Source organism: Balaenoptera borealis, assembly GCF_965194805.1.
Source record: "Balaenoptera borealis genome assembly, chromosome: 5".
In the NCBI taxonomy this organism is placed as follows: domain Eukaryota; kingdom Metazoa; phylum Chordata; class Mammalia; order Artiodactyla; family Balaenopteridae; genus Balaenoptera; species Balaenoptera borealis.
In genome coordinates, this window is record NC_138862.1 from 1,839,597 (window position 1) to 1,853,385 (window position 13,789).

Consider the following 13,789-nt stretch of genomic DNA (forward strand, 5'->3'; position numbering starts at 1 on the left):
TTAGTTGCTCTGTGGCATGTGGGATCTTCCCGGACCAGGGCTCAAACCCGTGTCCCCTGCATTGGCAGGCGGATTCTTAACCACTGTGCCACCAGGGAAGTCCTATATATTTCTCCTTGAATGAGTTTTGGTAGTTTGTGTCCTCCAAGGAATTCATCCATTTCACTTAGGTTGTCAAATTTATGGGCATAAAGTGATTCATAATGTTTCCTTATTATACTTTCAATGTCTGTAGGATCTCTAGTGATGTCACATCTCTGATTCTTCATATTGGTGATTAGTATCTTCTCTCTGACTTGCTGGTCAGTATGGCTAAAGATTTATCAATTTTATCAATCTTCTCAAGGAAACAGCTTTAGGTTTATTTGATCTTCATTTTTATTTTTCTGTTTTCCATTCCATTGATTTTCCACTCTGATCTTTGTTATTGTCTTTCTTTTTTGAGTTTAATTTACCTCTTAGTTTCTTAAGGTGGAAGCTGAGGTCATTTATTTGAGAACTTTCTTCTCTAACAAGGACATTCAGTGCTACAAATGTCCCCCTCAGTATTGCTATAGCAACGTCCCACAAATTTTGATATGTTGTATTTTCACTTTCATAGAGGTCAAAATATTTTCTGATTTCCTCTTTTCTTCATTTCTTGATTTATGGGTTATTTGGAAGTCTACTTCATTTCTAAGTAGTTGGGGATTTTACAAGATCTTTCTGTTACTGGTTTTCTAATTTAATTCTACTGTGGTCAGAAAATACCCGTTTTACAATTTAAATCTTTTCTAATTTATAGAGACTTGCTTTATAGCCCCCATATGGTCTGTCTTGACAAATGTGTACATGTTTTGCCTTCACTTAAAACGAAGGGTTATTCTGTTTGGGGGTGGAGTGTTCCTTCAATGTCAAATAGTTCAAATTTGTTAATAGTATGGTTCGAATAGTCTATATCTTTCCTGATTTTCTGTCTACTTGCTCTATAAGTTATTGAGAGAGGATTGTTGAAATCTCAGGCTATAAGAGTGGATTTGTCTGTTTCTCATTGCAGGTCAATCAGTTTTTGCTTCATACATTTTGAAGGTCTGCTATTAGGTGCATAAACATTTAGGATCAATTGGGTCTTTCATCTTTATGAAAGGATTCTCTTCATTCCAGATCATTCTTTGATCTGGGATCTATTTTTTATGGTATTGATATAACTGCTGCAGCTTTCTTTTGATTAATGTTAGCATGATATGTCTTTTTCCATCTTTTTACTTTTAACCTATTTTCATCTTATATTTAAAATGCATTTCTCATAGGCAGCATAAAGTTGGGTCTTTTTTAAAAAACTCGATCCACCAGTCTTTTAATTGGAGTATGTAGACAACCTATGTTTAGTGTGATAATGCTGTCTATTTGCCCCACATTCTTCTTCCCCTTTTCTTCTTTTTCTGCCTTCTTTTTGGATTCATTGATTTTGTTTATGATTTCCTATTATTTCCTTTGTTGGTTTATTAGCACAGCTCTTTGTTTTGTATTTTAGTGCACCAAGGTCTTTCCAGGATCCAAGAAAAGGTGATATGCACAAGTAATGAGTAGATGAAGCCATTATGTGTTTAAATTGAGATACATGCAAATCAAGGTGAAAATTTTGCCAGAATTCTTCAGAACAGATTGAAGTAATTTAAAGGCAACCAGAGGCTGGTGAGAATTTTTCATGTACGAGTGTTGCTCTAGCACTGGGCCATAGCTTAGTTACTCATTTCCTTCCTCCTTGCCTCCCTCCCTCCCTTCCTTCCCCGCCCCCTCCCTTTCTTGCCCTCTGTCCCTCCCTCCCTCCTTTCTTTCTGCACTAAAATGAGGGCGCATGCGTCAGCTTGGGTTCTCCAAGAAGCCGAAGCCAGGACGGGATAGATTTGCTAGCGATTTGTTGTGGGGCTGCCTGTGCACGAGTAAAGGGGAGTGGGGTGGGGAAGAGCCTTACCGCCGCAAGGTTGACCAGACCTCTGTGAGTGGCAAGCGGGAAGGAAGGAGGGCCGGGTGGGCAGCGCCTCGGCCCACTGCACAGCTCTGAGAAGGCGTGGGGCTGGGGGTTGGGTGGCAGAGAAGACGGATGAAGAAGCATATGGAGTCGCGAAGGTGAGTTTAGCAGGCCAGGCAGGCAGGTCCTCCCAGGGGAGTGGAGAGGGGTGGGGCCGGGAGGAGGGACGGGGCCCAGAGAGACATGACCTGGACCCGCTGTGATGACTCCGGCCTGGGCTTAGGCTCTGGGATGGCTGTGGCAGCAATTGCTGAGAAGACCCTGGAGGATGAGGAAGTCCTCGTCATTCCTGGTGACACAGAGGAGATGGCCTGTGGGTGTCCTTTCTGGGGGATAAACTCCTGGAGGAGGCTAAGTGCTGGTATCTCTGAGCTCAGCCCCTCTGCTGAGGGACCCTGGAGACCAGCTGGCCTTGGGGGGACGTGCCCGGTCAGCAGCAGGGCTCCAGGGCCGAGGCGGAGACACAGCAGGCCGGGCAGGAACACACGGGGCGGCAGAGCAGGGACGCGGAGGAGGAGGGTCTGCAGCAGGACGAGGGGCAGGGGGTGGGCTGGCAGCATGAGGGGGCTGAGCAGGGGGCGGCCTCACAGCACACGGGCTTGCAGCACACAGGTGTGTAACAGACGGGCTTGCAGCAGACAGGTGTGCAACAGACAGGCTTGCAGCAGACAGGTGTGCAGCAGACAGGTTTGCAACAGACAGGTGTGCAACACACAGGCTTGCAGCAGACGGGCACACAGCAGGCCTGCTGGCATGGGGAGCAGGTGCAGCAGGAGGGCTGGCAGCTAGACTGCTGGCAGCACGGGGCCGTGCAGGGGCTGGTGCAGGCTGGTGGGCAGCAGGGGCTGGACACACAGCTCACTGGGGCGCAGACGAGGGTCAGGCGGGGGCCGGGGCGCAGCAGCTGGGGGCGCAGCAGGGGGCTCGCAGCAGCTCTCTGGGCAGTCGTCCACCTGCCAGCAGGAGCCGGTGCAGGAGTCACAGGGACCAGGCAGGGCTGCTGCCATAGCTCAGGGCACTGGAGCAGATGGACGGGGTGGACGCGGCCGTGGTGGGGCCGGGGGGGCTGGAGGAGGGTGAGCGTGTGTGTGAGTGTGTGTGATGTGCTCGGCTGTCGGCTTCTCCCCTCCTGGGTGTGCGTGTTGTCCTGGGGAGGCTCCACACCCTTCCTGCTTGCTGCTGAGAGCAGGTCCACAGAAAGAGCGGCAGCTGCTGTTGTTCCAGGAGTTGTTGCTCAGCTCACAAAGCTCTTGAAATTGGCTTGGGACGTCTTTACTCGTTTTTGTCCTAGAAAGAAACCCCAGGGAGAAGTGTAAGTCACCTTGTCATTTTAGGCGGTGTCGCGAGTCGGGGCCGGTGTCTGTGGGCACGGGGTCCTGGTCCCCGGTCAGGGTGAGCGCTGCTGGGGTCGCCCAGCTGGCTGAACGAGGTCACGTGCCTCCGTGGTTGGAAGGTACTGGGTTCTAAATGAAGATAACGTGAGTCATGCTCTGTAGGCAGCCCTGCATCAGCGTCCAAGGCAGCAGTAAGAGCACAGCAGATGGGTCGGCTCACACACAGAAATGGATCTCAGAGTCTGGACATCGGACGTCTGAGGCCAAGGTGCTGGAAGGGCTGGTTCCTTCCAAGGCTGTCGGGGAGAGTCTGCCCCAGGCTATCTCCTGGCTTCTGGGGCTTTTCTGGCAATTCTTGGGGTTTCTTGGCTTGTAGAAGCATCACCCTGATCTCTGCCTTCACCTTCACAGGGCTTTTTCCGTGTGTGCCTGTCTGCGTCCAAATTTCCCCCTTTCATAGGGACACCAATCAGGTTGGATTAGGGGCCACCCCAAAGACCTCATTTTATCTTGATTATACTGCAAAGACCCTATTTCCAAATAAGGTCAGATTCACAGGTGCTGGCGGCTGAGGCTGCAGCATCCTGTTGCGACACAATTCAGCCCCTCATAAGTGCTGTCCCTGCTCTGAGGCTGACACATGCCCAGAGTCTGGGATGGAAGGAAAAGCCGAGCAGGTGTTCTTTCTTCTTTCTCGGGGACAGTAGTGAAGGGCGGGGTGCAGGCAGCAGGTGGCCTGACAGGTTTGGAGCACACCCACAATTTCTGCTGGTCCAGGTGTGGTTTGAGCTCATGGGTTGATTTTTTTTTTTTTTAGTTTATTTTATGGAATAATCATAAAAGGAGTACAGAGGATTCACATATGCCCCTTTCCCAGGTTCCTTATTGTTAACGTCGCACAGAACTGTAGATCAATTACCAAGTCTTAGAAACCAGCATTGGGACATTACTATTCACTAAGGACAGACTTTTCAGATTCACCAGTTTCCCAGGAGTGTCCTCCCTCTGTTCCAGGACCCCACGGTGCATTCATCAGATCTCCTTAGTTGGCTCTAGTCTGGGACAATTGCTCACAGTTTCCTTGTCCTTTGTGACTGGGATACTTTTGAAGAGCAGCGATCAGGTGTGTTGTGGGCTGTCCCTCAAGTTGGGTTTGTCTGACATTTTCTTATGATTCGACTTGGACTGTTACATTTAGGGGAAGAATCCACAGAAGTAATGTGTCCAGCGAAGCAGGGGTTACTTGGTGTTGTTATGTCTAATCACTGAAGATGTGACTATTTCTCCCTTTGTAATTAATAAATATCTGGGGGAGATTCTTTGAGACTTTGCAGATATCCTCCTTCTGCTGAAACATTTGCCCTGTGGTTTCAGCACCCCTCTGGGGATATGCCTACAGCATGATGACTATGGTGTGCTAATGGGATTTTCTAATTCTACGGCCCATCTCCAATTATTAATTAAAATTCTTCTCTAAGGAAGAGTTGTTTCCCCTCCCCCAATATGTTTATTTGTCCTGTTATGGACTAAAGAATGTTAATTTTATTGAGTTCTATTACAATATTATCATTATTTTCTTGTTTGAATTGCTCCAGCTTTGGGACAATGACCCATCTTTGACATTTTGACCACTGGAGCTCTTTCATTCGGCTCTTGGACCCTTCCAGCATCCCTGGAATCAACCACTTCTCCAAGGAGCCCAGGTGCCTTGTAGTGGATGGTGGCATTTAGAAACCAAGGCCTGGAGCTAGGTGTGCTCACTGCTGCTGGGTGTCACTTCCCCCATGCCCTCTGGTGGAGAGAGCAAGGAGGTGCATGTATGTCAATTAACACATGCCTGAACTTAGGGGGAACGCCTTCAGTCTTTCACTGTTAAGGATCATGTTAGCTGTAGTTTTTTCTAGATTAGCTTTCTCAGGCTAAAAGTTCTCTTCTGTTGCTGAGAGATTTTATCATGAATGGATGTTGGGTTTCATGAAATGCTTTTTATGCATCTGTTGAGATGATCATATTGTTTTCTTTGTAAGTCTGTTAACATGGTGAATTACATTAACTGATTTTTTAAAACTTTTTATTTTGAAATAGTTATAGATTCACAGGAAATTGGGAAGCTAGTATAGAGAGGTGCTGTGTACCCACATTGATTGATTTTTGAATATTGAAGCAGTCTTGAGTTGCTGGATAGACCCCACTTGGTTGTGATGTATTGTCTTTCTGGCATGTTGCTGGATTTGATTAGCTAATATTTTGTTCAGGATTTTCATATCCATATTCATGAGGATATTGGTCTGTAGTTCTCTTTCACTGTAACATCCTTGGCTTTGATAACACGGCTTTCATCATAGGAGTTGGCAAGCTCCTTTTCCATTTTCTACAAGAGATGGTGTAGAGTTGGCATTTTGTCTTCTTCAAATATTTGGTAGGAATTTCTAAGAAACTGGAGTTTTCTTAATAGATATAGGAAATTCCAGTTATTTGTTTCTTCTTTAATGAGTTTTGGTAGTTTTGTTACTGAACCAAACTTGGGTCCACTTGCCCATGCACAGTAAAGCCAATCTACTGATGCCGAATCGTGGTGAAGAAAAGTGCAGTGTTTACTGCACACGCCAAGCAAGGAGTTCAGGTGGCTAATGCTCAAAAGACCTGAACTCCCCAAAGGCTTTCAGGAAAGGTTTCTAAAGACAGGGTGAGGGAAAGAGTTGTGGTACGTGATCATCTCATGATTGGTTGGTGGTGAGGTAATCAGGAATCAATATCATCAGCCTACTGGTTCCAACCAGTCTGGGGTCTACATGCTTGTGGTCAGCATGCAGTTAACTTCCTCCACCTGGTGGGGTTTTAGTATCTGTGAAACAACTCAGTGGTATGACTCAGGATATTACCTATAGCCCTTGAGGAGGAACTAAAGTTCTTTGACTTTGTTTAATGACTAAACTATTATTATTTTGTCTTGCTTGACTGTCTTCCTTTGTTTCTGCATTTTCTCACTTCTCTGATTAAATTTATTCTTTGGAACTCAGGGAAGGCCTAGGAGGCTAAAGTTTTTCTACCAACAAGAGGCAGGTGGAGGGCATGGGGGGGGCTCTGTCCCAGGAAGGCCCCACATGGTCCTGCTTGGTTACAGTTTGTGCCTATCAAGGAGTTGGTCCATTTCATCTAAGGTTTTGAATATATAGGCCTAATGTTGTTTGTAGAGTCTCCTCATTATCCTTTTAATTTCTTTTTTAAAATTTATTTTATTGAAGTATAGTTGATTTACAATGTGGTGTTAATTTCTGCTGTTCAGCAAAGTGATTCAGTTATACACATATACATACTTTTTCATATTCTTTTCCATTATGATTTATCACAGGATATTGAATATAGCTCCCTGTGCTGTACAGTAGGACCTTGTTGTTTATCCATCCCGTATATAACAGTTTGCATCTGCTAATCCCAAACTCCCAATCCATCCCTACCCTGCCCACCCCCCTTTGGCAACCACAAGTCTGTTCTCTATGTCCCTGAGTCTATTTCTGCTTCCTTTTAATTTTTGAAAAATGTTTAGTGATATCTCATTTTTTGTTCTTGACACTGATACATTGTTTCTTCTTGTTTTTCCCTGTCAGTCTGGCTAGAAGTTTATCAATTTTATTGATCTTCTTGAAGAACCAGCTTTGGTTTCAATGAATTTTTCTTTTGTTTCAATCACATTGATTTCTGCCCTTCTCCTCCCTTCTCCTCACTGGCGGTTCCACTTGCTCTTCTTGTTCGAGTTTCTTCAGTGGAAGCCTCGATGGTCGGTTTGGTACCTTTCTTCTTTTCTCATGGAAGCACTTAGGACCACACACCTTCCTCTTCTTCAGCTGCACCCACATATCCTTTCCGTGCGGACCATCCTGGTCTATAATCTGAGGCTTTGAATGAGCTGATCTCCACGGCCCATTTCACTGTGATTCCATAATTGCTGGATTCATACCCAAGTTTTAAGGGTAGTAGAACCAGGGGGACTCACGCGCAACAGGATTTGGGGGCAGCTGAGCCTCTGGGTGCTGAGTGTTTGGACTTCCACTTTCTGCAGCCCGAGGCCACCGCAACCGGATTCATTGCTGTTCACGTTTTCACTCGCCGGGAGGACGTGCGATAAGGGAACACGGAAAGCTGGCTGGATCAAAGAATGATCGTGCCCAGCGGGAGTGAGCAATGTTTTTATTGCAAAGGTCCCTGAAGTCGGGGCTGCCCCTTCATCCTCACCTCGCCCACCTCGGCTCCTGGTAGGAGAAGACGGGGAGGAGGCTCTTCAGATCAGTGGAGATGCCTCTGTGGGCGGGACCCTGCGGGCAGATGAGCATCCCGTCCAAACCCCCTCGTCCCCGTGCCAGCCCTGCTGCCTGCGTGGCGCGCGTGCTATCTTTGCCTCCTGAATGTCCACGTGCCTGGTGAGGCCATGCGGTTGCTGGACCCAATGGAGAACATTTGAGGAAAGTTTGGGTTTGGAGCTGGCAAGCTTGGGCCGGGAGATGGACAGGTTCTGCTCCGCGTGTGGACTTCTCCGCGTCAGCTGACTAAGGCATCCCGGACGCCCTTTTGCCTGTTTATGTGAAGTGAATTCACGTCAGCTGTTTACCAGCCGCGTGGATCTTACTCAGGAGACCTACTTGGCAGCCCTGGCAGCTGCCCTCTTGCAGGCAGACACAGATGCTCTCGCAAATTCAGGGGGGAAGTTAAAAACTGACCCACAAAGTGGCCCGGCGCAGGGCTGACTGCACCATGAGGGGTGGGCAGTCCCTCTCCCAGTCCCTGTGAGGCAATCCCATTCAGGGAGCAGCTCCTGCCTGCCTGGCAATATTCCCAACCCCTCCCACAGCCCCCCAAGAAAGGGAGGACCAGCCTCCGAGAGGTCAACACAGAGGCTGCCGTGGGAAACAGCGGGTTCCGGGAGAGCTGGGTGTAAAGGCAGCGGTCGTCGCTGTACCCTCTGCTTGGCCCTCTGGACAACGTCAGGCATCCCCAGGGGCTAACGCAGACTTTGGAGGATGCTTGAGGGAGGGGACGTGTGTGGATTTGAAAGCGTGGATGTGTGTGCAGCCCGAGCCGGCCCAGGGCCTCTGTTACGTCTACTGGTCATTGCTGGTGTCCTGCTCTTTCGATGCCTCCCCTGTAGCTTCCATGGCCTGGTCACTATGTGGCCTTTGGCTTTCTAGGCTCTGGACATCCCAGAGACATCCCAGGCTCCAGCCTAGAGAGCCCAGTTCCCGTTCGAAGCCCAGCAGCCCTGCCTCACTCCACATTCCTTGACGTCCTTTAAAACAAGTGAAGAAAAGCAGATTTAAACACACAACAGGGACGGGCCATTTGCCCCTTTGTGCTCCATCTTTTTTTTTTAATTGGAGTATAGTTGATTTACAATGTGCTAATTACTGCTGTACAGCAAAGTCAGTCGGTTATATAGATATAGATATAGATATAGATATATTCTTCTTCATATTCTTTTCCATTACAGTTTATCACAGGATATAGAATATAGTTCCCTGTGCTCTACAGTAGGACCTTGGTGTTTATCCATTCTATATACACTAGTTTGCATCTGCTGACCCCAAACTGCCAACCCCTCCCTCCCCCACCCCCTCCCCCTTGGCAACCACAAGTCTGTTCTCTATGTCTGAGTCTGTTTCTGTTTTGTAGATCAGTTCATCTGTGTCATATTTTAGATTCCACATATAAGTGATACCATATGATATTTGTCTTTCTCTGTGTGACTTACTTCACTTAGTATAATAATCTCTAGGTCCATCCATGTTGCTGCAAATGGCATTATTTCATTCTCTCTTATGGCCGAGTGGTATTCCATTATGTATATTTTTTTGTACCACAGCTTTTTTATCCATTCACCTGTCGATGGACATTTAGGTTGCTTCTGTGCTCCATCTTTATATTTTTTCCTGTTTCCTTTTTTAACCAGTGTAATAGGAGAAAAGTGATACCTTGTCACTGTTTAATTTGCATTGACCTTATTGACTTAGCTTTCATCATATTTGAGTTGTTTCTTTCTTAGGCTGCCTGCCTTTGGGGTAAGGATTGTTCTTATGTTTTCCTTGCTGGTGTCCTGGGTGCCTTGTTCTTTCTGTGTGTTCACCCCTTGTCAGTTTTAAGAACGGCAAACCCCTTTCCTGCTCTGTCCTGTGACAAGAGCATGGCCCATGGTGTCCTTTATTGAGCGGAAATCCTTGTTTTGATGTAAGCACATGGACCAGCTTCTTTCTGATGGTTTGTGTCTAGTGTTGAGAAATCTTCCTTAACCCCAGGTCACAAAGAGAGCCCCCAACTTCTCCCTCTGACGTGGAAGTCTCACTTTCCACCCCACCTGGAGTTGATGACCTGTGTCCTGTTCAGGGAGAAATCGGGCCTGGCTTATCTCCCCACTGAAGCCCAGCTTTCCCACCACCACCCACTGATCGGTCCACCCTCCATGGATCTGCGTGGAGCCCGGACCACGTGTCACCCCTGCTTGCGTGGGTCTCTGAGCTCTCAGACCTCCCCATCACTGGTCCATCTGCCTCTTCTTGGGCCCAAACTGGACTGTTCTGTGACTATGGCAGTGTCATCGGTCCCACTGTCCCGCAGGGCAGACCTAACAGTAGCCTCACCTAAATTATTGGAAATGAATTGCTCCTGGTCCCTGGGCACCCAATGAACTCAACGAAATCCCCAGAGTAAAGAGGATCTTATTGGCCATCTCGTTTCCCGCCCTCCCCACCCCCAGTGGAGGGGCCCATCTCAGAGACCGTCTGAAGCTGGCCGGGTGTCCGCCTGGCTGCAGGCCTGTGGCTCACACCTGTGCATCCAGCATAAGGCAGTTGCCCCTCCACCAAATAACCTCGGTCTTCACGGCCCCAGCACGGGGGGCCTCCCCAGGGGACTTTTCCGGGGCACGAGGAGCCTGGGTCCTGGCCAGAACTGCTTTGAGAGATCTCGCAGGCCAACCACAGGCCTCACAAGGACGCTGCCCACTCCCCCCAGACTTGGGGCACAGCCAGGGCACTGCCGTCCTGGGGGGAGCTGGCCTCACCGGCCACGGCCATGGCCACGGCCACACTCACATGCACGTCTGCACTCCCGGCCTCCTTTCAGGCCTCCTGTGAAGACACTTTCCCCACTCTGGCCCACGCCCCAGTGCTTTCCCACTCGTGGCCCTTCCTCCCGCTCCCTCCCTGGCCCCAGGGCTCATCAGACTGCAGCTGGCTTTTGTCCTGGGCTCCCTGGCACGCCTGTTGGTGCCCTTCCGGGGGGTGGGGGGTCTTGCTGACACTGTCGCAGTACAGGGTTAAAGTCTTCACTCTCCTTCCGCTTGGCCTGTTGCTGTGATCGGCTCCTCCGACACCTGGTGGCTCAGCTCTTTCTCCAGCTCAGCTGAGCCCCTGACATGGACAGTCGCCACCCTCCCATTTTACAGATGAGGAAACTGAGGCTCGGAGAGGTGCGGCGAGTCAGTCGTGGGCCAGATCTTACGATGCTGAGGTCTAGGTCAGGACCCTACTGGTAGCCAGCTTTGAGTTCATCGCTCTGTGGCCGCCACAGTCTCTCTGCTAAATTATAAGCAGCACAGGGCAATGACTATTTATTTTGGAAACTGGCATTTCAAGAAGTCTTTGTGGAACAGACGAAGACCACACAAATGAGGGCAAGCCCAGCTGCTAATCCCACTGGCTCTGGCAGGGGCCCACCAGCGTCACCTGGGTTTGGCAGGGGCTCAGGCAGGCACAGCTTAGAGCGGAAAAAGGAAGGCCCGGGTGCGGCCTGATGGAGGCTGTCAGCGAGGGAAGCTGGGGGTGCACCAGCAGCTGTGCCCCGTGTGCCTGGTTAGGGAGCAGATCTGGTTTTCTCCGTGGGGTCCTGAACTGGACGTGGGGACGAGAGTTAGGGAAGCTGGTGGTCACTGGCCACACTCTGGCCGTTCCGGGCAGCGGCTGCAGAGGCTGTGGGCTGGCTTCCGGGCTGGTCGCTGCCGAGGTTGTAGGTCAGGCTTCTGTGGCCATGCATCTATGGCTCGGCCACTGTCTGTCTGTCCGTCCAGCCTGTCAGCATGAATCCAGCAGGTGCCAGTGTACGTGTCCCATCGGTTAACTTGCTGGACTCTATCACTTAGGCATCTGGATGTCCTGAGGTGGCACTGACCTTTGTGAACTCGGTCACTCACTCATTCCTGCCTCCAGCGGGACTTTCCCAGGCAGGCACGAACACACTGTCTCTGTTAACCTGGAGAACCCTCGGCAGGTGTGCGGGTGTGTGGACCAGGCACAGGTGGAGAGAGCCCGTGCGGATGAGTACCTGCCAGGCCACAGGCCGCTCGGGCCTGCATGGGTTCTGGGGGGCGGTGGGGGGGACCAGGAAGAGGCCGTTTCAGTTAAGCAATGGGGGGAGAGGCTCGCCCTGGGATTAGCCGAGTTCGGGTCCCCCTGGTGCCTGGGGCTTGGCCGGGCTGAGGCATGTCCTGGAAGCCAAGCGGCCTGCCTGGTGGAGGGCCCACGTACCCTGTGTCTCTCAGTTTGCAGGTGAATTTAGGGTGCACAGTGTTTACTTAGAGCCCCGTGCTCCCCAGGGACCCCAGCCAGGCACAACCACACAGCATGTGGAATCTGACCCCCGGCCTGGGCAGCCCGAGGCTGGGGTCAGGGTCCATTCCCCAGAACACGGACACCCGTCCAGCCCTGAGATGCCAGACTCCTCCCTGGCGTCTCTCTGGGACCCCATCCCCGACACACAGCGGCCTCGGGGTGACCGCCACCCTTGACCTTGGAGTACATGAGAGCGCTGAGCTGCGAGCGTCTTAGTTTACACACACGTGCTTTCCCAGGAACGATCGATGCTCTCTCCTCCCAGGCCACTTCTCGCTTTCAGTGGCGTAAATGACAACAGTGCCCTGCCCTCCCGTCACAGAGCAGCTGCCGTCCCTCCCTCACCACATGCCCCAGAGGGCCTCGCACGCCCGTCCTCCCAGACACTGCTCCGGCCGCCACACCCCTCGGTCTCGCTGTCCCCCCGCCGCGGGCTGGCAGGAGCCTCGGGCCGGAGTCCAGCTCTGCACGCGGCCGGGCCGCCCACCGCCGTCCAGCCTGCCCTTGGTCCCCGCACCCTCGGGCATGTCCCCACCCCGTGGGAGCCTCCGGGCACATGAGGATGACCCTCTCCCGGAGGACGTCCACGTCCCCGGCTGTGCCCCGGCTTGATGGCCCCAAACTCCATACCATGTTGAGCGCTGGGGCGGGGCAGCGAGTGTGGAATGGTTTCAGGAGCCCAGTTCCTGGCTTGCACAGCCGCTCCGCTTTCCCGTGGTGGTAAGAATTCCCTGTGTCCTGGATGCAAATCCTCTGTCCTCTCGGCCTTGCCCCCCCTGTGCTGCTCTGGTCCCTCTAATCACCGACCTTTCCTTCCATGTTTCACGCTCTCACTTTGAGCTGCTTTCTCCTCCTCTCTTCTTTGAGCTCGGTGTCTTTCCTCTGAACTGGTTCGGAGAGACCTCTTGTTTCCTAAATTCCCTTGACTTAATGGAGAAAATGAGCTCCTGTCTTCCGCTTCATCCGGCCCCGCTTGTGACGCCCCCCCGCTCCCCCCGCACTCTCCCCTCAGTGCCGCGCTGGTTGCCCTCTGGCCGCTGTGAGTCCCTGGACGGGGCACGGGGGAAGGGGCCGCCCCGGCGAGGGTGGGGGCCGGGCCCGAGCGCGGGGGGGGCGCAGAGGGGGCGACCTCTGCTCTCACGGCCGCAGCCCCGCTCATTTGCTGACCCATCCCCGTGGTGCACTGACCGCTGCCTCCAGGGCCAGCACCCCTGTGTCAGGCTCAGACCCCTTAGCAGGACCGCCTGACCCCGAGGGAGACGGCTCTGGGGAACGGCTGTTTCATGCTCACATGTCTGTCATTTGTCCCAGGCCACGGCCTGACACATGGTGGCCGAGTCTGGAAGGGTCCAAGGGGCAGCCATGGGCTCTCCTCCGAGCCAGCACTTCACTTCCACTGCGGGGCCGGGCGGGCCGTCTGGAGCCCCACCTCTAGTCACAGGTGCTCTCTGCGCGCCCCGCTCTCCTTTCCTATCATCTGGGCTCAGGTGAGTTTTGTTTCTGATGACCTTGAACTGCAGAGCAGGAGCCTGTCTGCTCCTCTACAACGTGTGGGGACGGCAGTGCCCAGGCCAAGGCGGCGTCCAGGTCCTGTCGGGGGCCCTGCCCTCCGACGGCACCACCGGGACCGTGTCACAGACGGCTCTGCTGGGGGCTCGGGGAAGCTGTGCCTGCCTTGTCTCAGACCCTGGAGGCTTCCCATGTGCGAGCTTGTCTCCCAGGGACCACGCGCTCCCCGGGGCCGGGTGGGGGCTTCCTTGTGCCCCAGCACAGCACCTGGTGGTTGACTTGAAAATGGCAGCAAAACCCAGGGGGACGGGGTGGAAGGGTGGGGAGGAGAGGTCACGGTA

At 51.9% G+C, this 13,789-nt stretch overlaps 1 protein-coding gene and 1 pseudogene across 2 annotated transcripts in view; one reads left to right on the plus strand and one right to left on the minus strand.

Moving 5' to 3' along the window:
• The window catches only part of TSPEAR (thrombospondin type laminin G domain and EAR repeats), a 94,473-nt gene that overhangs the window by 43,816 nt on the left and 36,868 nt on the right, over positions 1 to 13,789 (plus strand). The window lies entirely within an intron of this gene.
• LOC309628971 lies at positions 2,271 to 7,676 on the minus strand (annotated as a pseudogene). The gene is made up of 4 exons: positions 7,579 to 7,676; positions 3,176 to 3,298; positions 2,727 to 3,077; positions 2,271 to 2,609 (listed from the first exon to the last, which is right to left on the minus strand). The product of its transcript is annotated as an uncharacterized misc_RNA (transcript).